This window comes from Hyperolius riggenbachi, chromosome 4 (genome assembly GCF_040937935.1).
Source record: "Hyperolius riggenbachi isolate aHypRig1 chromosome 4, aHypRig1.pri, whole genome shotgun sequence".
Taxonomy (NCBI): Eukaryota; Metazoa; Chordata; class Amphibia; order Anura; family Hyperoliidae; genus Hyperolius; species Hyperolius riggenbachi.
In genome coordinates this window covers 159,548,582-159,571,797 of record NC_090649.1, presented here as the reverse complement: position 1 = coordinate 159,571,797, position 23,216 = coordinate 159,548,582, and the positions used below count along the sequence as shown (strand labels likewise).

Here is a 23,216-nt window from a genome sequence, read left to right as displayed (position 1 = left end):
TTTCCGCAGTACACTACAGACGTGGACTTGATTGACAGCGCGCTCGCACAGACGCAGTAGAGGACAACCTCGAGGTCGGCGTCTGCACGGGTGGGGACCCACCAGTTTAATTATCTGTGATTCACACTGAAGCCTTTATTTGGGTCCCTTATAGGACAACTGTAGTGAGAAGACTATGGAGGCTGACATATTTATTTACTTTTAAACAATACCAGTTGCCTGTAGGCACAGCTGATTTATTTGGCTGCAGTAGTGTCTGAATCACACAAGAAACAAGCATGCAGCTAATCTTGTCAGATATAACAATATTGTCAGACACACCTGATCTGCTGCATGCTTGTTCAGGGTCTATGGATGAAAGTATTAGAGTCAGAAAATCAGCAGGATTTTCAGGCAACGGATGTTGCTTAAAAGATACCCGGGGTGACTAGCACACAAATAACTATGCTGTGTTCATTTTTTTCTTTCTCTGCCTGAAAGAGTTAAATATCAGGTATGTAAGTGGCTGACTCAGTCCTGACTCAGACAGGAAGTGACTACAGTGTGACCCTCACTGATAAGAAATTCCTACTAAAAAAGACTTTCCTAGCAGATAATGGCTTCTGAAAGCAGGAAAGAGGTAAAAAGGGTCAATGGTTCATATATGTTAGTTCTGGCATACTTCAATGAATGTGTCATTCAGCAGAAACAATAAAACAGTTAAAACTTAAGAAGTAGAGTCATTTTTAGGAAAAGGAAGATAGATACAATTGTTTATTTCATTAGTTTATTTTTGCAGCCTCTATATCCCTCTGGCTTCAGTTGTTCTTTAATTTTTTTTTTCTAGAAATTAAATACTTTTAGTATTGTTTAATGTGTAAGGTCTCTACCCTGGTATTGACAGCAGACCAAGGAGGAGTTGAATACCGCCATTTGCACATAAGTTTCATTATTGCTGTAAGAAATATCGTAGGATGGGAAAATTTTTATTTCTGGGATTTATTAGACCAGACACATCAACGTATTCATAGGATACACCAAGAAATAGAAAATTACAATAACCCGTAACTTCCTTTTCACAACCCTCATAAAGTCATTGTCATCCTCCAGTTTCTGTGATCGTCAGTATAATTGTTCATCTTGTACTATGTTGCCTTATTCAGCTGTGATTTTTTTGTGGCCAGAGGATTTCTTTTCTTTATAAAAATGCGACCTGAATGTAAGGATTCTGAGAAGCCTGAAATGTAATGAAGATAATGAGGTATATTTTGCATAAAAACAGAGTTAATATCACTCTAATAGTCTAATCTGTACCACATTATCTAATGCCAGCCTCATCTGAGGAGCAAATACAGCTAAAATACCTTATTTTAGGCAATTTGAAGATTCCAGGAGGAATGGTTCCTCATTCCATTTTGTGTGTGTGTGTGTTCAATTTTCTGTGCTCCTCATGATTGTACTAGCATGGCACACTGCAATTTTTCCTCATCTATCTGCTTGTCACCTATAAAGGTTCATATGGAACACATTCTGATATGTATTTGCTTCTCTGTTTTTCTTTTTTTTCTTTTCATTTGATACAACTTCTGGAGACAAACAGGAAACCTCAAAACCTCAAAGCAAACCAGTCACAACTTTGTGTTATGAAAACTGACTGAAAAACACATTATCACAGGATACCTAATTAAAAGTGCATCTTTGCTTTCAATAAAAGCTATATTGCACACACTGCATTGATATTCAAACTATTCAATTAAAATATCTGGAAAAAAATGGAATCCTCATTTTCTAGATTAGTCAGTGGCTTATTAATGCAGGTCAGTGTGTTTTAGCTGTAGGGCATTTACACTGAAAATGAATGCAGCCTCAGCTAGGCCTGACAGATACAAAGCAATGGAAAAGTAAGTCATGTTTACAAATATTTGATGACATACAGTATTTACAATGCTGGTACTTGCCATGAAGGTAATTGTTTTTAGTTTTTGAAATATATATATCTTTTATTTTAATTATATATTTTATATATTTTTTCTTTCTGTGAAAATGGTTACACCTTAAAGGACTTACGAGGTGAAAAACAGAAATAAAGATCAATACCTGTGTGCACTGTTGTTCTATGGAGGACGCCATCCGCGCCCTCCCTTCCATTCCGTGCAGTTTCTGTAACTGTATTCAGACCCATGTCGCATCCCAACCCCACACCACTGGTCGTCCTAGCTTTCTCCGCATAAGATGGCCGCCAGGATTGCCGTGACATCCCACAGACATGTGGGAGTGAGAACGCTGCTGGAAGAAGCACTAAAGCTGTGCATCCGCACTCGCGTCTATGCGGACTGCGCAGCCGCGGCAATCCTGGCGGCCATCTTATGCGGGGAAAGCTAATACGACCCGTGGTGTGGGGTCGGGCTGCGACATGGGTCTCAATACAGTTACAGAAACTGCGCGGAATGAAAGAGAGGGCACAAATCATGGCATCCTCCATAGAACAACTGTGCACACAGGTATTGATCTGTATTTCTGTTTTTCACCTCGTAAGTCCTTTAAGTAAATAAAGATCTTCATAATTTTAATAAACCAGTAGAGATTGTTAGGAAGTGGACGAGGTGTGACCAAGCAACACGTCTGAAGGAAAATACAGTTTTTCATAGTATATCTCTGAAATGACTGATCAATGTGACATTATGTTTTTACTGAAGACCACCTCTGTTTTCTATTGCCCAGGTTAGTTAGATGTGTATTTTGATCTAGGAAATGCATTTTTCCTTGTTCCAGACCCAGTGGGTAAGTTTCTTTATTTGTCTCCTATGGCAAAGCAGTAACTTCTCTCCACTGTTAGATTCTGTGTAGAGCCACACCACAGCAATCCAAGACTCTCCATATCAATAAGACTCACTGTTCTTTTAGAAAAAGCAAGAAGTTTTAAATCAGGATGATACCATTTATTGGCTAACTAAAAATGAATAAAAATAAGCAAGCTTTCGGCCTTGCAGCCTTCGTCGGGCTTATATCCTGTTTGTTTGCAGGCTTGTGGTACAGACAGCTTTTATACATGCAACATCAAAAGGGAAAACAGATATTTTTTTCAAGCATAAATACATGTCATTAAGATGCCTTAATTCAAACAGATCATCTGAATGGGGTTAGAGGTTATTAGCTAAGATAAGGATCGTTGTTTACGCCATGCTCACAGACCTGGGATTAGGATTGACCCAGAGGTATCGTAAATTCTTAGTTCACAAGTTCAGCTAGAATGGCTGAGAAAGTTTAAATATCATCAGTCTCATACCAATATAAAAAATTGTTGTCCTTATTCAAACCATTCTGCACAGCTTTGAAGCAATTTATAAATTTTGTTTCTGCTATTAATCAATCATTTGACGTTTTGAAGCCACCCTTCAGGGCAGTGACACGAAGATCATCCATGCTGTGTCCGTTGGACCGAAAGTGTGTAGTAACTGGGAGTCAAGATTTGGTATCATTAATAGTGTGCCTGTGTCCATTCATACGTTTGCGCAGAGTTTGTCCAGTTTCTCCCACGTACAGAACATTGGGGCATTTAGCACACATAATCAGATATACCAGATTGGTGGAACCCTTTTGATGTTGCATGTATATAAGCTGTCTGTACCACCAGCCTGCAAACTAACAGGATATAAGCCCGACGAAGGCTGCAAGGCCGAAAGCTTGCTTATTTTTATTCATTTTTAGTTAGCCAATAAATGGTATCATCCTGATTTAACCTCCTTAGCGGTAACCCCATCCTGGACACGGGGTAAGCCGCCGGAGGGTGCCGCGCAGGCCCTGCTGTGCCGATTTACATAATTATTTTTTGCTACACGCAGCTAACACTTTGCTAGCTGTGTGTGCATAACGATCGCCGCCGCCACCTGGCGATTCGACGCTATCCGCTCCGCCGCGCCGCCCCCCCCCCCACGAGACCCCTGCGCTGCCTGGCCAGTCAGTGCCAGGCAGCGCTGAGGGGTGGATCGGGACACCCGCTGATGTCAGGACGTCGATGACGTCCGTGTTGTCATCACGATCATCGCCATGGCGACGGGGAAGCCCATACAGGGAATCCCGTTCAGAACGGCGGCGGCGGCGATCGGAGGGGTGAAAGGGATAGCGAAGGGAGGGGGGAAGCATGTAGCTAGTGCTAGGCTAGCTACATGCTTTAAAAAAAAAAAAATTAAAAGTGCTGCGCTGCCCCTTGGCGGATTTATTGTACCGCCAAGGGGGTTAAAACTTCTTGCTTTTACTGATGGCTAACACGGTACAATACCCTACTGCTTCTTTTAGAAAGGGGTCAGATGAGAGAAGGGCGGCGAGGTTAGTGTAATGCTGTAGCACATTTTAGGGTTAGGTTTGGCTTAGGATAGGATAGGGAAAGGTATCACAATGGCTTAAAATGAATGATAGTTTGGGAAGTAAGAGAGCATTTGGCATTTTTCAAAGGTGTGAATTCGCATTAGGCAAAAAAAAAAAATCAGGTTTGGGTTAAATTTTTAGGGTGAACAAAAAGTGAGAAAATTCACTTCAGGTTTGATTGTTGCCTTAGTAGAGGGAAGGCTCTGGGTAGCATCGGGCTTTGCCGTTCTTCTGTCCAGCCTGTTGTTCCAGCACTGTCCTCTGGGGTAGCTATTCAACCAGCTGGGTCGAAGAGCTCTTGAAATTGCTCACATCCCCAAGTTGTTCCGAGGATGATCCCATCCCTACAGCACATGCGTGACTACATTCTACGCATGCGTGGTGGGGTTGCACTCAACCTCGGAACTACTTGGGGACCTGAGAAGTTCTGAAGAGCTATTCAACGGAATAGCGTAGTTGGAGGAAATTATTCAGCTGACAGTTTCTGTATCTGCAGAGCTCATAACTGATAGGATGATTTTAAAGCAAAAAGGAAAAAGTGTCTTAAGAAATAAATTGCTCCTAGTACTGGTGGTATGTGTACATGGTATTGAAAAAAAATATATATTTTTAACAATAGATGTCCTTTAACTCTGAGCACACATGTGATTTAATTATGATCTTAACGCAGGCAGTAATCTTGGAAGAGTCCATTTTGCTGCTAGTCGCTCAATTAGTGAATGTGTGGAAAATAACTTTTGAGACCTTCAACCTTCAGCTTTGTGTAGCTAAAAACTCATGCAGGAACAGGAAATATCTGGGTTGTCTGTACTGAGGTACATGGTATGGATTCAAAGCTATATAATAAATTCAGTTTCTGATTATAGTCGGCTTTGGAAACTGATAGCTAGCTGTATATTGACATGAAAAGGTAGTCATTTGCAAAAACATTGTGTACAGAACTCATACATAGTTATAGCATGTGACATTTCAAATCAAGGTGTCTATCACAGGCGATAGATAGATGAGAGTGTTATGCATAGGACAGCAGGTGGAGTCAGGGTTAAAGATAAGTCGAGGTGTCAGGCCTAAGGCAGATAAACCCAGTAAACTTGACCTGAGTTTAGTGAGTTACTTGTCCCAAAATTCCTTGCTCAGTTGAACTATGATAACAACTTTTACTTGCTATATCAGATACATACTTTGCTTTAAAGTATTTATTTTACCATCTCTGATTGAAGTGGTCCCTAAAGCTACATGGGTTTGTAGAGAGACTTTCTTCAAACCGCTGTGTATGAAAACACACATGCACACAAAACAAAATATACTAGCTTCAAGGCATAATACATCTTGTTAAAGTATTTTCACTTTGTTGTCTTGGCAACACTGATTGAATTTCATGTAAGTTTCTAAGGGCAAATAGATTGCATTCTGACAAGAACTTGAATACTATTAGGCATCTTTTAATTACCATACAGCATTTTCCTTTGATATTGCTTTTTATTTATATGCAATGATTCTGAATGATTTATGTTAAATTAGTATTTTGTAAAGAACATTAATGGGGAATATTGCTTTGGTTTTCAGGTTCTCTTCATTGCTAATTCCAAATGGCTAATAAGCTAGTTTAGCATTTATACTATTGTTTATAAGTGTGAAATTATATTCTGTAAACTCACCTACTCTACTCACAGCCATTAGCCAAACCAGGCCCGTATTAACCTCACAGGAGTCTATAGGCACAAATGTCCTGGCACCTTAGACTTTGTCCTCCATGAACCTACAAACCTCTGCCGAAACAAACCACCGGTGTGCTGGTTGGCCCAGCTGTCACTTCTCCCTTACTTTCCTTGCCTGTCATAGGTAGCTACAGGTGCCCCTTAGTGTTAGGTAGCCAGAAGTACCCTCAATATTAAAGAGACACTGAAGCGAAAAAAAATATGATATGATAAATTGGTTGTGTACTATGAATAATTACTAGAAGATTAGCAGCAAAGAAAATATTCTCGTATTTTTATTTTCAGGTATAGTGTTTTTTCTAACATTGCATCATTCTCTAATATGTGCAGATTACACAACACTCAGCATTCAAAATGATTCTTTCAGAGCAGTCTGTGAACTAATGACCTCTCCTCTGGCAGATAAAAAGTAAATAGTCCAGGAACAGTTGAGATAATAAAAGTCAGAAGACAGCCCTCTTCAGGACTTTGAAAGTCATAGAGCTTAATGGCTTTTTTGCATAGAGATAACAACTGGAGTTTCTTAACTCTTCCTGTACTGGAAACAATTAGACTGATGTATCTGATCTTAATGGTTTATTTCTTAGCTGTACTACACATACAAATCATAATATCATATTTTTTTTTCACTTCAGTGTCTCTTTAAGTAGTTATAGGTGCCCCCAAATATTTGCATAATCCAGCCAGTTTGGTGGTTCAATATTTTGTGAACTCTTTTCAACATATGGTCATCTGAAAACAAACACCTACATGAGCTGTATAGTAATCATCTCACCCCCAATCAAACATGAAATACCAACCCGTAAAGCGTTTAAAGCGATATTGTCACCATAAAAATCAAATTTCAACAGCAACTGGTCTGAGTGTATTAAGTGATAAAAATGCTAATCCTGCATTCAAAACTTGCAAAAACTTTTCCTGCTGTTATGGTTTGTAGTTATCACATACTTTAGGAGCACTGGCCCTAGTGCCAAACAGTGCCAAAGAGTTGAATGCTGGGAGTTCTTTTTATCTATAATATATTCCTCCTCTTCCATGTATTTCCCTGCCTAGCTGATCACTTGTGCTTACAAGCAAGGCTGAGGTGACTCAGTGATTGGATGTTTAAATAAAAAAAAGACTCTGGGAGGGCAGCTAATGAATACACAATGAGCAAGAGAAAGGAGGGGAGGAAACAAGAGTCAGGGAGGATATGATGTCAGCATTAGCTTGGCAAGATGGCCACTGCCTAGAAAAGGATTTTCTGGTTTTCCTTTGTAAAATTCACAGGAATCATTATGTGGCTAGCACAATACATCTGTTATGTAAGTAGAAGTAGTATTTATCTACTTATATATGTGTTTTTTATTTCTAGATTGGCATGGGTGTCGCTTGTTCTTTAAGAAGCTGGGTTGATGCTGCAGTTTCAGCAGTATGGATGTTGCTCCTGACAAAGTATGAAAGTAAGGTTCCTCTCTCTTAAATGTAAGATTGACATGGTCTCATTACAAGGAGCTCATGGGTAGGAGCTACACTTGATGCAGTAGCTAGGGTGCTTGCTTTATGTCCCTTGTGACTGTGGGTGTGAAGAAACAAGCACGGCTCACATTTTAGCTCCACAAGAGGGGCATTGTGCCAGGGTTCTTAAAAGTGGGCCTTGAGGGTTCTTCCTTAAACAAAACTTGTATTATATGTAAAAAAAACTAAATAGATACTTACCTTAAGTAGAGGGAAGCATCTAGATAGTCCATAGGTTTCCCATTTCCTCCTCGATCTTACCAACACTGTCCAGAACTCTCTTCTAGTTCGTGTTCTCCTTTGTGTACCAGTACAACTTGCACAGTAGCGCAAAACTGTAGTATGTTCATGCTCTTACACAAAGGGGAGCAAAGGCAGGAGAACATATCTGATAAGCTCTCAGTGGCGCCACTGTCACTAGGGGGGTGCGGCAAGTGCGGTCCGCACCAGGTGTCACCAGCAGAGGGGGTGACACCAAGCTCCAGTCTAAGGGAGAATCGAGTAGCCTATGTAAGTACAGACCAGGCTAGTTCTTGATGTACTTCTCCCCCCTGCTCTTCTCCCTTCTGGTTGCTCCATGTTGAGCTGATAACAGTGTTCAAATGTCACATGGTGATCATCTTAACATACCCCTTTAATAAGCCATGTTACTACCTAGTGAGGTTGGAGGTTCATAGGGTAAGAGGGGGTGATACCATGAGTTTCCGCACCGGGTGGCACTAACCCTAGTGACGCCCTTGTAAACTCCTGTCACATATCTTCAGAGGATCCCTGCACAGCAATGGTTGGGTTGAAGAGGAGATGGGAAGCCTCTGGATTATCCAGAAGTTTCCTTCTAATTAGGTAGGTATCCAACTTTTAACATAATAATAATAATTAGGTGTTCTTTACACAGCCTGTGGATAGCTGACAGTTTGGGGAAATCACCAGTAGCCTACTGCATTACTTACTCACCTATTCTCCAGACTGATGGCATGCTCAGCCTTTTAACATATCCTCTATAACTCTACCTCACTTTTTCCCACCAACATGTGCGAACTGACATAACATGCTAGCTGTTCAAGTGAGCACCAACATTGTGGAGAGCCATGGAGACTGGAGATGCTGCACAGGAGGAAGGAGGAATGCAATGGCTGGACAGGTGAATTGACACTGCCATTACATTCTGCTGCTAACTCTGCATTCAAGGGAAGGGGTCCTATCAACCATGAGCAGGCCAAGTGAAGGGTACAGAGCCCTCCAGGAACATGGGCCCAGCTGCAGTTGCAACCCCTGCACCTATGCCACATCTTCTCTACTAAAGGCATTGGTGACTTGTTTCAACAAAACACCAATCATGCTTTTTGTCAGTACACTTCAAAACAGTTTTCATACTGAGTAAAAAAAAGTATTAAGTAGAAGAATGTCTATTTTAAGTGGTAGTTTTTCAGAAAACTTTACTTTAGGAGCATTTTTAGGAGCATTTTTATGTGTCCTCTGTTCTGTCTTGAATGGGCAAGAGTCTTTGGACTGCGTAGCAATTCACAACACAGAAAACAATCTGTTTTATGCTCATAATTTGGAATCCCACATGCTCCAAAACACCACAGTGATCAACGCAAACCTCATTTTTAATGGACCTATCCACTTATCACTGATAAGTTTAACTGCACTATACACTTGTTTATTCAAAAAATCAATATCTAATTGAACTTGTAAAGTTTGAAACTTTTACAAGTTTACTAACTTTCACTCCATGTCAAGGTTTTTTTTCTGCAAAATAAATAATGCTTTTAAATATAACAACAAAAGTGATTGACAAATTGAACTCAATATAAGTGGTCTAACTAATGAGGTATCATTATCCCTTCAGTCTTGTTTGAGCCTTGAGTTTTCGCTTTTATTCTGCAATCTCGAATTCTGTATAATCTCAAATGCACTTACATCTCCAGAAATAGCAGCGATGTTTAATATTTTAAGCCTCAAAAGATCTACTACTAATAACATTTAGTACAGTAGCAAAGGGGACAGGGGAGCAGCACAGTTGCTGTAACCACAATCATTCTTCTGTTATACAAATTAGGAGATGGCAGATGGGCTTTTCTAAGACAATGTCATAGCTGTCAAGAAGATGGAAAGTTATTTATAACAGCACCTATATTAATTAAAAATAAGTTCTATTAGAGTATAGTGAAAGACATAAAATGTAGCGAAAAAGTCCTTCCTACAAAATTTAACTGAGGCCAAATTTTTGTGTGAGATCCATGAAGAATTCATCTTAAATTAATCAGCCAGATTCACAACAAATCTGACTAAATTTTGACTGAATTTTGCATGCTCCTCCTCATTAGTAATTTCCAAGTATTTGGGGTTTTTTAACTACCGTATTTTTCGGACTATAAGACGCTCCGGACTATAAGACGCACCTAGGATTAGAGGGTAAAAACTAGTGTTGGGCGAACAGTGTTCGCCACTGTTCGGGTTCTGCAGAACATCACCCTGTTCGGGTGATGTTCGGGTTCGGCCGAACACCTGATGGTGTTCGGCCAAACTGTTCGGCCATATGGCCGAACTAAGAGCGCATGGCCGAACGTTACCCGAACGTTCAGCTAGCGCTGTGATTGGCCGAACGGGTCACGTGTAGTGTTGGGCGAACATCTAGATGTTCGGGTTCGGGCCGAACATGGCCGAACTCCGAACATAATGGAAGTCAATGGGGACCCGAACTTTCGTGCTTTGTAAAGCCTCCTTATATGCTACATACCCCAAATTTACAGGGTATGTGCACCTTGGGAGTGGGTACAAGAGGAAAAAAAAAATTAGCAAAAAGAGCTTATAGTTTTTGAGAAAATCGATTTTAAAGTTTCAAAGGGAAAACTGTCTTTTAAATGCGGGAAATGTCTGTTTTCTTTGCACAGGTAACATGCTTTTTGTCGGCATGCAGTTATAAATGTAATACATATAAGAGGTTCCAGGAAAAGGGACCGGTAACGCTAACCCAGCAGCAGCACACGTGATGGAACAGGAGGAGGGTGGCGCAGGAGGAGAAGGCCACACTTTGAGACACAACAACCCAGGCCTTGCATGAGGACAAGAAGCGTGCGGATAGCAATTTGCATTTTGTCGCCATGCAGTCATAAATGTAATACAGATGAGAGGTTCAATAAACAGGGACCGGAAACGCTAACCCATCACAGATGTTCATTGTTTATGTTACTTGGTTGGGGTCCGGGAGTGTTGCGTAGTCGTTTCCAATCCAGGATTGATTCATTTTAATTTGAGTCAGACGGTCTGCATTTTCTGTGGAGAGGCGGATACGCCGCCGATCTGTGACGATGCCTCCGGCAGCACTGAAACAGCGTTCCGACATAACGCTGGCTGCCGGGCAAGCCAGCACCTCTATTGCGTACATTGCCAGTTTGTGCCAGGTGTCTAGCTTCGATACCCAATAGTTGAAGGGTGCAGATGGATTGTTCAACACAGCTACGCCATCTGACATGTAGTCCTTGACCATCTTCTCCAGGCGATCGATGTTGGAGGTGGATCTGCACGCTTGCTGTTCTGTGTGCTGCTGCATGGGTGTCAGAAAATTTTCCCACTCCAAGGACACTGCCGATACCATTCCCTTTTGGGCACTAGCTGCGGCTTGTGTTGTTTGCGGCCCTCCTGGTCGTCCTGGGTTTGCGGAAGTCAGTCTGTCGGCGTAGAGGAGGGGGAGGATGTCAATCTCCTCTCTAAAGTCTCCACAAGGGCCTGCTGGGATTCTTCCATTTTGACCTGTCTGGCTCTTTCTTCAAGCAGTTTTGGAACATTGTGTTTGTACCGTGGATCCAGAAGGGTATAAACCCAGTAATTGGTGTTGTCCAGAATGCGCACAATGCGTGGGTCGCGTTCAATGCAGTCCTAGGCCGAAGAGGTCATAGCCTAGGGTCACAAAACCTGTTTATTTGGGCAATTTCAATGGTGGCGAGTCTGACGTACATAAATCGCAGCAATGGCCGTTAGCAACGTCTGAATCTCACGAAATGTCTCATGCAGGTAGAAGACATATTGTTAGACTTGGGCTCCAAAGATGGGTTCCCTACATCTCTGCAAACCAGAGTTACAGGGCTCCAAATTTGGTAAAATCACCCATAGGCTTTCATTGGGCCTCCTATTTACAGTTCCAAAATCTCACATCTTTTCAAAGGGCAATTACTCAGCAGTGGCAAATTTTCTAGCATTGTAGGGACCCTTAGGGGGAACATGACTGGTGAGTTTCGGGCCCCTAGGCCAAAGAGGTCATAGCCTAGGGTCACAAAAACCTGTTTATTTGGGCTATTTCAATGTGTTAGGAATATGGTCATACCACTTCTTGCCTGCTGGTGGCAGCATCGTGTTGAACCCTGAACTTCCTTTATTCCACCAGCAGGTGGCTCTAGAGACTTTGCAGGACCTGAACTTTCCTTGTTCCACCACTGGGTGGCTCTATGCTGGCTGGAAACAGCTCTGCCACTGCAAGGGTTGCTCTCTATGGACTTTGCTTGTCGATCATGCTGCAGGTGTGTCCTCCTTATTTAAGAGCCCTGCAAGGAGCAACCTTTGCCAGAACTTTGTGCTCGCTAGCTGGAGTATCTGGACAACCCTGGTTCTCTGGTATCCTGTATCCCTGTATCTGTTATCCTGTTTCTGAACCTAGATTCTGTCTGACCTCGTTTACTGCCTGCTCCTTGTGTACTGTGATTGCTCGATTGTTGCCGACCTATGCTTTGTCCTGACTGTGATTTTGTGCCTGCCTTCTTGTACTGCGATTGGTGTATATATTGTATATCTTTGTCCGGTGTATCTGTGTGTATATATCCTGTATATATTTAGGTAGATAGATAGATAGGGTTTGGGGGTTTTGCATCTTGCCTTGATTGTATGGTGTGTATGTATGTGGTGGTTGCGTTCCTGTATATAATTGCCACCATATTCTCTGACTACTGTACATGGTGTTATGTGTGCTGCTGCATTGATATTGCATAATCCTGTATGCACGATTGTAAATAAACCTTCCTGCATAGTTTATTCCTGTCTCCGTGTCTGTGTTGCTGCAAACTGCAATCAATCCCAGTTTCTCCGTTCAGGCTCGTAACAGAAGTTCTGGCCAACTACTGATTGCTGCAGCTACACTGTATACTGAGTTATCTGTCAGAATGAGTCCACAAGATCTTGATTATTATGCATTCTTGGCTGAGGAATCTGAGCAAGAATGCCGCACTTTCTTTGCTGATTATCCTAGGGAAGATCTGCTGAAGTTAATTAGCCAGGTTTATGGACTTGTTAAGGATGGATCGTTTGATTCACAGGATTTTGAATGCATAATCAAAATCTGGTATGATCTTGCGTTCCCTACAGTTTCTGATGGGTATTTACCACCTTACGATTTGCATAAAATTGAAGCCTTGATTAATTTGTTAGAAGATGATCAAGTGGGTTTTTTTGATTATTACAACAACAAGGATAAACAAACTGTGCAAACATGCATTAACTCTCTGCAATCCTTGATCAATCAAGGCCTATGCAAATCTGGAAAGGCTTCACATTTATTGTCTGCTTGGCAGAAAGTGTTATCTCCCAGCTCCAGATCTCATGCCCTGCCTGTAAAAAATAAATTTGAATTTATATTTAATTCTGATCAAATTGAACATTTATTTGATTATTTGAGGAGGGACAGGCAGAGGTTTGTTGAATATTATACCAATCAAGAAGAGGAATTTATAAGGGCCTGTATGTGTGCGACTCAGTCTCTGAATGTGCAAAAACTCTGCAAGTGTGAATCAGCTGCAAAGCTACTTGATGCCTGGTCTGAGATTCTGTCCTCTCATTTTCACTCTCTTCCTCCTGTTAACCCTTCATATACCTCGAACCATGTCCAATACTCACAGCCTGCAACAGTTGAACAATTTGTACCTACATTACCAGTAATAACTAAATCTATGTATTATGACTTGCCTGTCTCTACTGACCAGAAGAAATGCGCTACTAAGCAAACGGCCATCAGATCTACACCTTGGTCCTCACAGTATCCAGTATCTGCATTAAAGTCTGTCCCAGTGCTGAGGAAACCAAAACGCAAATACTTCCCTACAGCCTCTATTGCTCCTGTACAGCCTCCATCCGCCTCATCTCCTGTGCAGCCTCCATCCGCCTCATCTCCTGTGCAGCCTCCATCCGCCTCATCTCCTGTGCAGCCTCCATCCGCCTCATCTCCTGTGCAGCCTCCAGTCGCTTCATCTCCTGTGCAGCCTCCAGTCGCTTCATCTCCTGTGCAGCCTCCAGTCGCTTCATCTCCTGTGCAGCCTCCAGTCGCTTCATCTCCTGTGCAGCCTCCAGTCGCTTCATCTCCTGTGCAGCCTCCAGTCGCTTCATCTCCTGTGCAGCCTCCAGTCGCTTCATCTCCTGTGCAGCCTCCAGTCGCTTCATCTCCTGTGCAGCCTCCAGTCGCTTCATCTCCTGTGCAGCCTCCAGTCGCTTCATCTCCTGTGCAGCCTCCAGCCGATTCCAGTCATGTGCAGACTCCATCCAGGTCGGTGCAGACTCCATGCAGATCGGTGCAGACTCCATGCAGCTCCATACAGACTCCAGTTGATTTTTGTCCTCAGCAATCTCCAGTCAGTCCTGAGCAGTTCCTCGCCTTTCTTTGTGGACTTTTTCATGGACTAGATTTGCTGACTATGGGTCAGCCCGACAGGCCTGCAGAGCCCCAGCATGTTCATCCTGCAGTATCCAGTCCTGCAATCCAGCCCGCAGAGTGTTGCATCCAGCCCGCAGAGTGTTGCATCCAGCCCGCAGAGTGTTGCATCCAGCCCGCAGAGTGTTGCATCCAGCCCGCAGAGTGTTGCATCCAGCCCGCAGAGTGTTGCATCCAGCCCGCAGAGTGTTGCATCCAGCCCGCAGAACTTTGCTCCTTGCCTGCAGAACTTTGCTCCTTGCCTGCAGAACTTTGCTCCTTGCCTGCAGAACTTTGCTCCTTGCCTGCAGAACTTTGCTCCTTGCCTGCAGAACTTTGCTCCTTGCCTGCAGAACTTTGCTCCTTGCCTGCAGAACTTTGCTCCTTGCCTGCAGAACTTTGCTCCTTGCCTGCAGAACTTTGCTCCTTGTTCACACAGACTGTATTGGGATCTCAGCCAACGGTCCAGCCAAGCGCTCAGCCAACGGTCCAGCCAAGCGCTCAGCCAACGGTCCAGCCAAGCGCTCAGCCAACGGTCCAGCCAAGCGCTCAGCCAACGGTCCAGCCAAGCGCTCAGCCAACGGTCCAGCCAAGCGCTCAGCCAACGGTCCAGCCAAGCGCTCAGCCAACGGTCCAGCCAAGCGCTCAGCCAACGGTCCAGCCAAGCGCTCAGCCAACGGTCCAGCCAAGCGCTCAGCCAACGGTCCAGCCAAGCGCTCAGCCAACGGTCCAGCCAAGCGCTCAGCCAACGGTCCAGCCAAGCGCTCAGCCAACGGTCCAGCCAAGCGCTCAGCCAACGGTCCAGCCAAGCGCTCAACCAACGGTCCAGCCAAGCGCTCAACCAACGGTGCAGCCAAGCGCTCAACCAACGGTCCAGATCCATGAGGTTACACAGACTGCTGCTGCTGCTGCTCAGCCACCACAGACTGCTGCTGCTGCTGCTGCTGCTCAGCCACCACAGACTGCTGCTGCTGCTGCTGCTGCTGCTCAGCCACCACAGACTGCTGCTGCTGCTGCTGCTCAGCCACCACAGACTGCTGCTGCTGCTGCTGCTGCTCAGCCACCACAGACTGCTGCTGCTGCTGCTGCTCAGCCACCACAGACTGCTGCTGCTGCTGCTGCTCAGCCACCACAGACTGCTGCTGCTGCTCAGCCACCACAGACTGCTGCTGCTGCTGCTGCTCAGCCACCACAGACTGCTGCTGCTGCTGCTGCTCAGCCACCACAGGCTGCTGCTGCTCAGCCACCACAGGCTGCTGCTGCTCAGCCACCACAGACTGCTGCTGCTCAGCCACCACAGACTGCTGCTGCTCAGCCACCACAGACTGCTGCTGCTCAGCCACCACAGACTGCTGCTGCTCAGCCACCACAGACTGCTGCTGCTCAGCCACCACAGACTGCTGCTGCTCAGCCACCACAGACTGCTGCTGCTCAGCCACCACAGACTGCTGCTGCTCAGCCACCACAGACTCCTGCTGCTCAGCCACCACAGACTCCTGCTGCTCAGCCACCACAGACTCCTGCTGCTCAGCCACCACAGACTCCTGCTGCTCAGCCACCACAGACTCCTGCTGCTGTTGTGGTCCAGCCACTACAGACTCCTCCTGCTGCTGTTGTGGTCCAGCCACTACAGACTCCTCCTGCTGCTGTTGTGGTCCAGCCACTACAGACTCCTCCTGCTGCTGTTGTGGTCCAGCCACTACAGACTCCTCCTGCTGCTGTTGTGGTCCAGCCACTACAGACTCCTGCTGCTTTTGCCGGCCAACCACTACAGACTCCTGCTGCTGCTGCTGCTGTCCAGTTACCTCAATCTGTTGCTGATCTTCCTCCAGATGGTTTCCTGTCCATTGCCCCGACTGATGGTTTCCTGTCTTCTTTCCAGCCTGATGTCTGCCAGTCCACTGCCAAGCTACCTCCTGAACCTGCTCTTCCTCTTGATGGCACCCAGTCTACGGCTAATTCTTGCCACTTCACTGCCATGCCTAAGGTCTACCAGCCTGATATTTGCTTGAGTGAGGACCTGCCTATTGCCTGGCAGGGCACTTTCCTACCTGATGTCTACCAGGCCACTGCTCTGCCTGGTGCTTTGTTTGATATATGCCAGTTTACCATGCTGTCTGATGCCTACCAGCCTGGTGTTCTTCTTGATGTCTTTTGTCTCCAGTTCCTAATTCAGCATCCTGAAATACAAAGTGAAAAATTTAATTTTTTGTTTCCCTCCCTGCCCACCCAGTGTTGGCATAAATTGTCAAACTTCCTGTATGATTTCCTGTCTGCCGCCTCTTGGGATCCTGGCGGTAGTGGTATATGGTCTTATTGGAGCGTCCTGAGGCCGCTCCTTAAGGGGGGGGTTATGTTAGGAATATGGTCATACCACTTCTTGCCTGCTGGTGGCAGCATCGTGTTGAACCCTGAACTTCCTTTATTCCACCAGCAGGTGGCTCTAGAGACTTTGCAGGACCTGAACTTTCCTTGTTCCACCACTGGGTGGCTCTATGCTGGCTGGAAACAGCTCTGCCACTGCAAGGGTTGCTCTCTATGGACTTTGCTTGTCGATCATGCTGCAGGTGTGTCCTCCTTATTTAAGAGCCCTGCAAGGAGCAACCTTTGCCAGAACTTTGTGCTCGCTAGCTGGAGTATCTGGACAACCCTGGTTCTCTGGTATCCTGTATCCCTGTATCTGTTATCCTGTTTCTGAACCTAGATTCTGTCTGACCTCGTTTACTGCCTGCTCCTTGTGTACTGTGATTGCTCGATTGTTGCCGACCTATGCTTTGTCCTGACTGTGATTTTGTGCCTGCCTTCTTGTACTGCGATTGGTGTATATATTGTATATCTTTGTCCGGTGTATCTGTGTGTATATATCCTGTATATATTTAGGTAGATAGATAGATAGGGTTTGGGGGTTTTGCATCTTGCCTTGATTGTATGGTGTGTATGTATGTGGTGGTTGCGTTCCTGTATATAATTGCCACCATATTCTCTGACTACTGTACATGGTGTTATGTGTGCTGCTGCATTGATATTGCATAATCCTGTATGCACGATTGTAAATAAACCTTCCTGCATAGTTTATTCCTGTCTCAGTGTCTGTGTTGCTGCAAACTGCAATCAATCCCAGTTTCTCCGTTCAGGCTCGTAACACAATGGTAGTGATGGTGACGTACATAAATCGCAGCAATGGCCGTTAGCAAAGTCTGAATCTCACGAAATGTCTCATGCAGGTAGAAGACATATTGTTAGACTTGGATTCCAAAGATGGGGTCCCTACATCTCTGCAAACCAGAGTTACAGGGGTCCAAAATTGGTAAAATCCCCCATAGGATTTCATTGCCTCCCTATTTCACTTTCCAAAATCTCACATCTTTTCAAAGGGCAATGGCTCAGCAGTACCAAATTTTCTAGCATTGTAGGGACCCTTAGGGGGAACATGACTGGTGAGTTTCGGGCCCCTAGGCCGAAGAGGTCATAGCCTAGGGTCACAAAAACCTGTTTATTTGGGCTATTTCAATGGTAGTGATGGTGGCGTACATAAATCGCAGCAATGGCCGTTAGCAACGTCTGAATCTCACGAAATGTCTCATGCAGGTAGAAGACATATTGTTAGACTTGGATTCCAAAGATGGGGTCCCTACATCTCTGCAAACCAGAGTTACAGGGGTCCAAAATTGGTAAAATCCCCCATAGGATTTCATTGCCTCCCTATTTCACTTTCCAAAATCTCACATCTTTTCAAAGGGCAATGGCTCAGCAGTACCAAATTTTCTAGCATTGTAGGGACCCTTAGGGGGAACATGACTGGTAAGTTTCGGGCCCCTAGGCCGAAGAGGTCATAGCCTAGGGTCACAAAAACCTGTTTATTTGGGCTATTTCAATGGTAGTGATGGTGGCGTACATAAATCGCAGCAATGGCCGTTAGCAACGTCTGAATCTCACGAAATGTCTCATGCAGGTAGAAGACATATTGTTAGACTTGGATTCCAAAGATGGGGTTCCTACATCTCTGCAAACCAGAGTTACAGGGGTCCAAAATTGGTAAAATCCCCCATAGGATTTCATTGCCTCCCTATTTCACTTTCCAAAATCTCACATCTTTTCAAAGGGCAATGGCTCAGCAGTACCAAATTTTCTAGCATTGTAGGGACCCTTAGGGGGAACATGACTGGTGAGTTTCGGGCCCCTAGGCCGAAGAGGTCATAGCCTAGGGTCACAAAAACCTGTTTATTTGGGCTATTTCAATGGTAGTGATGGTGACGTACATAAATCGCAGCAATGGCCGTTAGCAACGTCTGAATCTCACGAAATGTCTCATGCAGGTAGAAGACATATTGTTAGACTTGGATTCCAAAGATGGGGTCCCTACATCTCTGCAAACCAGAGTTACAGGGGTCCAAAATTGGTAAAATCCCCCATAGGATTTCATTGCCTCCCTATTTCACGTTCCAAAATCTCACATCTTTTCAAAGGGCAATGGCTCAGCAGTACCAAATTTTCTAGCATTGTAGGGACCCTTAGGGGGAACATGACTGGTGAGTTTCGGGCCCCTAGGCCGAAGAGGTCATAGCCTAGGGTCACAAAAACCTGTTTATTTGGGCTATTTCAATGGTAGTGATGGTGGCGTACATAAATCGCAGCAATGGCCGTTAGCAACGTCTGAATCTCACGAAATGTCTCATGCACGTAGAAGACATATTGTTAGACTTGGATTCCAAAGATGGGGTCCCTACATCTCTGCAAACCAGAGTTACAGGGGTCCAAAATTGGTAAAATCCCCCATAGGATTTCATTGCCTCCCTATTTCACTTTCCAAAATCTCACATCTTTTCAAAGGGCAATGGCTCAGCAGTACCAAATTTTCTAGCATTGTAGGGACCTTTAGGGGGATCATGACTGGTGAGTTTTGCCACTGCTGAGCCATTGCCCTTTGAAATGGTGTGAGATTTTGGAACGGTAAATAGGAGGCCCAATGAAAGCCTATGGGGGATTTTACCAATTTTGGACCCCTGTAACTCTGGTTTGCAGAGATGTAGGGACCCCATCTTTGGAGTCCAAGTCTAACAATATGTCTTCTACCTGCATGAGACATTTCGTGAGATTCAGACGTTGCTAACGGCCATGGCTGAGATTTATGTACGCCACCATCACTACCATTGAAATAGCCCAAATAAACAGGTTTTTGTGACCCTAGGCTATGACCTCTTCGGCCTAGGGGCCCGAAACTCACCAGTCATGTTCCCCCTAAGGGTCCCTACAATGCTAGAAAATTTGGTACTGCTGAGCCATTGCCCTTTGAAAAGATGTGAGATTTTGGAAAGTGAAATAGGGAGGCAATGAAATCCTATGGGGGATTTTACCAATTTTGGACCCCTGTAACTCTGGTTTGCAGAGATGTAGGGACCCCATCTTTGGAATCCAAGTCTAACAATATGTCTTCTACCTGCATGAGACATTTCGTGAGATTCAGAGTTTGCTAACGGCCATTGCTGCGATTTATGTACGCCACCATCACTACCATTGAAATAGCCCAAATAAACAGGTTTTTGTAACTCTAGGCTATGACCTCTTCGGCCTAGGGGCCCGAAACTCACCAGTCATGTTCCCCCTAAGTGTCCCTACAATGCTAGAAAATTTGGTACTGCTGAGCCATTGCCCTTTGAAAAGATGTGAGATTTTGGAAAGTGAAATAGGGAGGCAATGAAATCCTATGGGGGATTTTACAAATTTTGGACCCCTGTAACTCTGGTTTGCAGAGATGTAGGGACCCCATCTTTGGAATCCAAGTCTAACAATATGTCTTCTACCTGCATGAGACATTTCGTGAGATTCAGACTTTGCTAACGGCCATTGCTGCGATTTATGTACGTCACCATCACTACCATTGAAATGGCCCAAATAAACAGGTTTTTGTGACCCAAGGCTATGACCTCTTTGGCCTAGGGGCCCGAAACTCACCGGTCATGTTCCCCCTAAGGGTCCCTACAATGCTAGAAAATTTGCCACTGCTGAGTAATTGCCCTTTGAAAAGATGTGAGATTTTGGAACTGTAAATAGGAGGCCCAATGAAAGCCTATGGGTGATTTTACCAAATTTGGTACTTCATAGTCGCGTCATTACACACGTGGTCACGCGCGACCACGTGTGTAATGACGCGACTATGAAGTACCGGCACTTGGGGGAAGGAGTGAGCGAGAGAGGAGTCCGTGTTCGCCGCAGGCACGCTATGTCCGGTGAGTGATACTAGCGGCTTCTGCCGCTGATTTACATTACACATAGCGCAGCGAGGGGCAATCAGGTGTACGGAATATGTATACACGGGACAGTCTGCCCTTTAATACGAGCGGCTTCTGCCGCTGATTTACATAACACAGCGCAGCGAGGGGCAAACAGGCGGACTGATTATGTATACAATGGGGACAGTCTGCTGTTTGATACGAGCGGCTTCTGCCGCTAAGTACATGACAATGGCGCAGCGAGGGGCAAAGAGGCAACACAAAGGACATGCTGGCAAACATTGAGGGTGACATCAAGGAGGATCCAAGACCACAGGAGTGCAGGGAATCCCGACATGCGGCGGGTCAGCTGTTTGTCAGTGGTTTTAAGTCTGGGATTCCCTGCATTTGGACTATAAGACGCAGGGACTTTTTCTCCCCACTTTTGGGGGAGAAAAAGTGCGTCTTATAGTCCGAAAAATACGGTATAAACAGGTGTATGAGATTTCTTACTATAGACTGCTGTATTTAATTAATTAATTAATTAATTAATTAATTAATGTAGTTTTACTGTGTTTCATGGGTAATTATGTTATGTCTTTCTTTTTTTTAATCAAACAACTTTATTAAAATAAAACTGCATAGGTAAACAGGCAATACAGCTACTGCAATTAGCAACCAATCACACGCATTGTGCAAAAAGAGAAACAGGCACCGTTTAGGCTATAAATTTACATATTTGCTTATCGGACATCCAAGGTGAAAATAAACTGATGAGAAAAACAATTGTATCTATCATCCTTCTCCTAAAAATGACTTTTTTTAGATATCACACAATTTTATTTTATATATAAATCTAGTTTTTAAGTTTTTATTTCTACTCAATGACACCTTCACTGAAGTATGCCAGAACTCAAATCTATGAATTATTGACCCTTTTTATGTCTTTTGTACTTTCAGAAGCCATTTACTGACAGTAGAGTGTTTTATGGCTGTAATTACTTATCAGTGAGGGTCATGCTATAGTCTGACCCAGTCCGACCCAGTCCCGACCCAGATAGTAACTGTCACTTAACATACCTGTTGTTTAAAGGGACTCCGAGCAGTGCAGAAACTATGGAAAGATGCATACCATTTTGAAGCTCTCTTTCTCCTCTTTCCAACGATATATAATCCGCCGCCCTACGCCTTTTAGTTTTCGCTATTTTCGTGATTGAAATAGCGGTGGCCGCGACTTCGATCACGAAAATAACGAAAACTTAAAGGCGTAGGGCGGTGGTTTATATATCGATGGAGAGAGGAGAAAGAGAGCTTCAAAATGATATGCATCTTTCCATAGGTTCTGCACTGCTCAGGGTCCCTTTAACTTTTTCAGCCTAGTTATGTATGTGTTAGGCACTGTACATACACATGACTATCTCATCATGTCACATGTCACCTCGTTTGTCCTTTAACGTAAAAAAATAATTTTCTCTGGGATACTGCAAATTCATCAATGGAAACATCCCAACAGACAACTATACATACTGAGAAAAAAATAAACAAAGGGAAAAATAACAAAACTAAAAGAGGCAAAATAATTAAGACAAGATCCCATCCTACCATGCAGACAATTATCAATTGATGATCCCAAGAAGCCTGTCCCTCACTAAGTCTGGATCTACGCCCTCCGGTGTCTCAAGCCACCTAACCCATACATTATTTAACCAGTTCAGCCTTCAGTCATTTTCGCTTTATGCATCCGAGCAATGTTCACCTCCCATTCATTAGCCTATAACTTTATCACTACTTATCACAATGAACTGATCTATATCTTGTTTTTTCCGCCACCAATTAGGCTTTCTTTGGGGGGTACATTTTGCTAAGAGCTACCTTACTGTAAATGCATCTTAACAGTAAGAATAAGAAAAAAAATGAAAAAATTCATTATTTGTCAGTTTCGGCCATTATAGTTTTAAAATAAAACATGCCTCCATAATTAAAACCCACGTGTTGTATTTGCCCATTTGTCACGGTTATTTCACCGTTTAAATTATGTCCCTATCACAATGTATCGCGACAATATTTTATTTGGAAATAAAAGAGCATTTTTTCCGTTTTGCATCCATCACTATGTACTAGCTTATAAAAAAAAAATAAAGAGAAATATTTCATCTTTACATAGATATTTAAAAAGTTTAGACCCTTAGGTAAATATTTATGTGTTGATTTTTTTATAGTAATGTTTTTGTTTTTTTTTATTAAACATTTTATGTGGGCATTTTTAGGAGGGTGGGATATAAATAGTGTTTTATTTGGGGAAATATTTGTGTATTGTAATGTTTTTTTACTTTTACTTGTAGTTTTACTTTTTGGCCACAAGATGGCAATCTTGAGTTTGTTTACATGACGTCACTCTAAGCGTACAATGTACACTTAGAGGGACATAGCTTCAGAAAAAGCGTAGCTTCCGAGAGAAGCTGTCGCTTTTTCAGCGGGGGAGAGGAATCAGTGATCGGGCACCATAGCCCGATACATTGATTCCTGGGCTAATGAATCCGTGGCCGGGAGTGCGCGTGCACGCGCGCGATCGGCCGCAGGAGCGCGCGGACGCGCACGTGGCCTCCTGGACGTAGGTACTACGTCCTGGAGGCATAAATGGTTAATCCAGTTGGATGCTGCTTATAAGCATGTACAATTTCTCTAATTTAAGATAGGCATTCATCTACAAGACCCACTAAGCATAAGAGGGGTGATCCTCACCAATCCAACATTGGCTAATCAGGTCTTACCTGA

At 44.0% G+C, this 23,216-nt stretch overlaps 1 long non-coding RNA gene across 1 annotated transcript in view; it reads right to left on the bottom strand.

The window, feature by feature from the left end:
• Positions 1–992: 992 nt before the first annotated feature.
• LOC137570569 (uncharacterized) overlaps positions 993–23,216 on the bottom strand; it is a 36,593-nt gene continuing 14,369 nt past the window's right edge. The window contains exon 4 of the long non-coding RNA XR_011031087.1: positions 993–1,216. This is a non-coding gene — a long non-coding RNA (uncharacterized lncRNA). The remainder of the gene's footprint in view (positions 1,217–23,216) is intronic.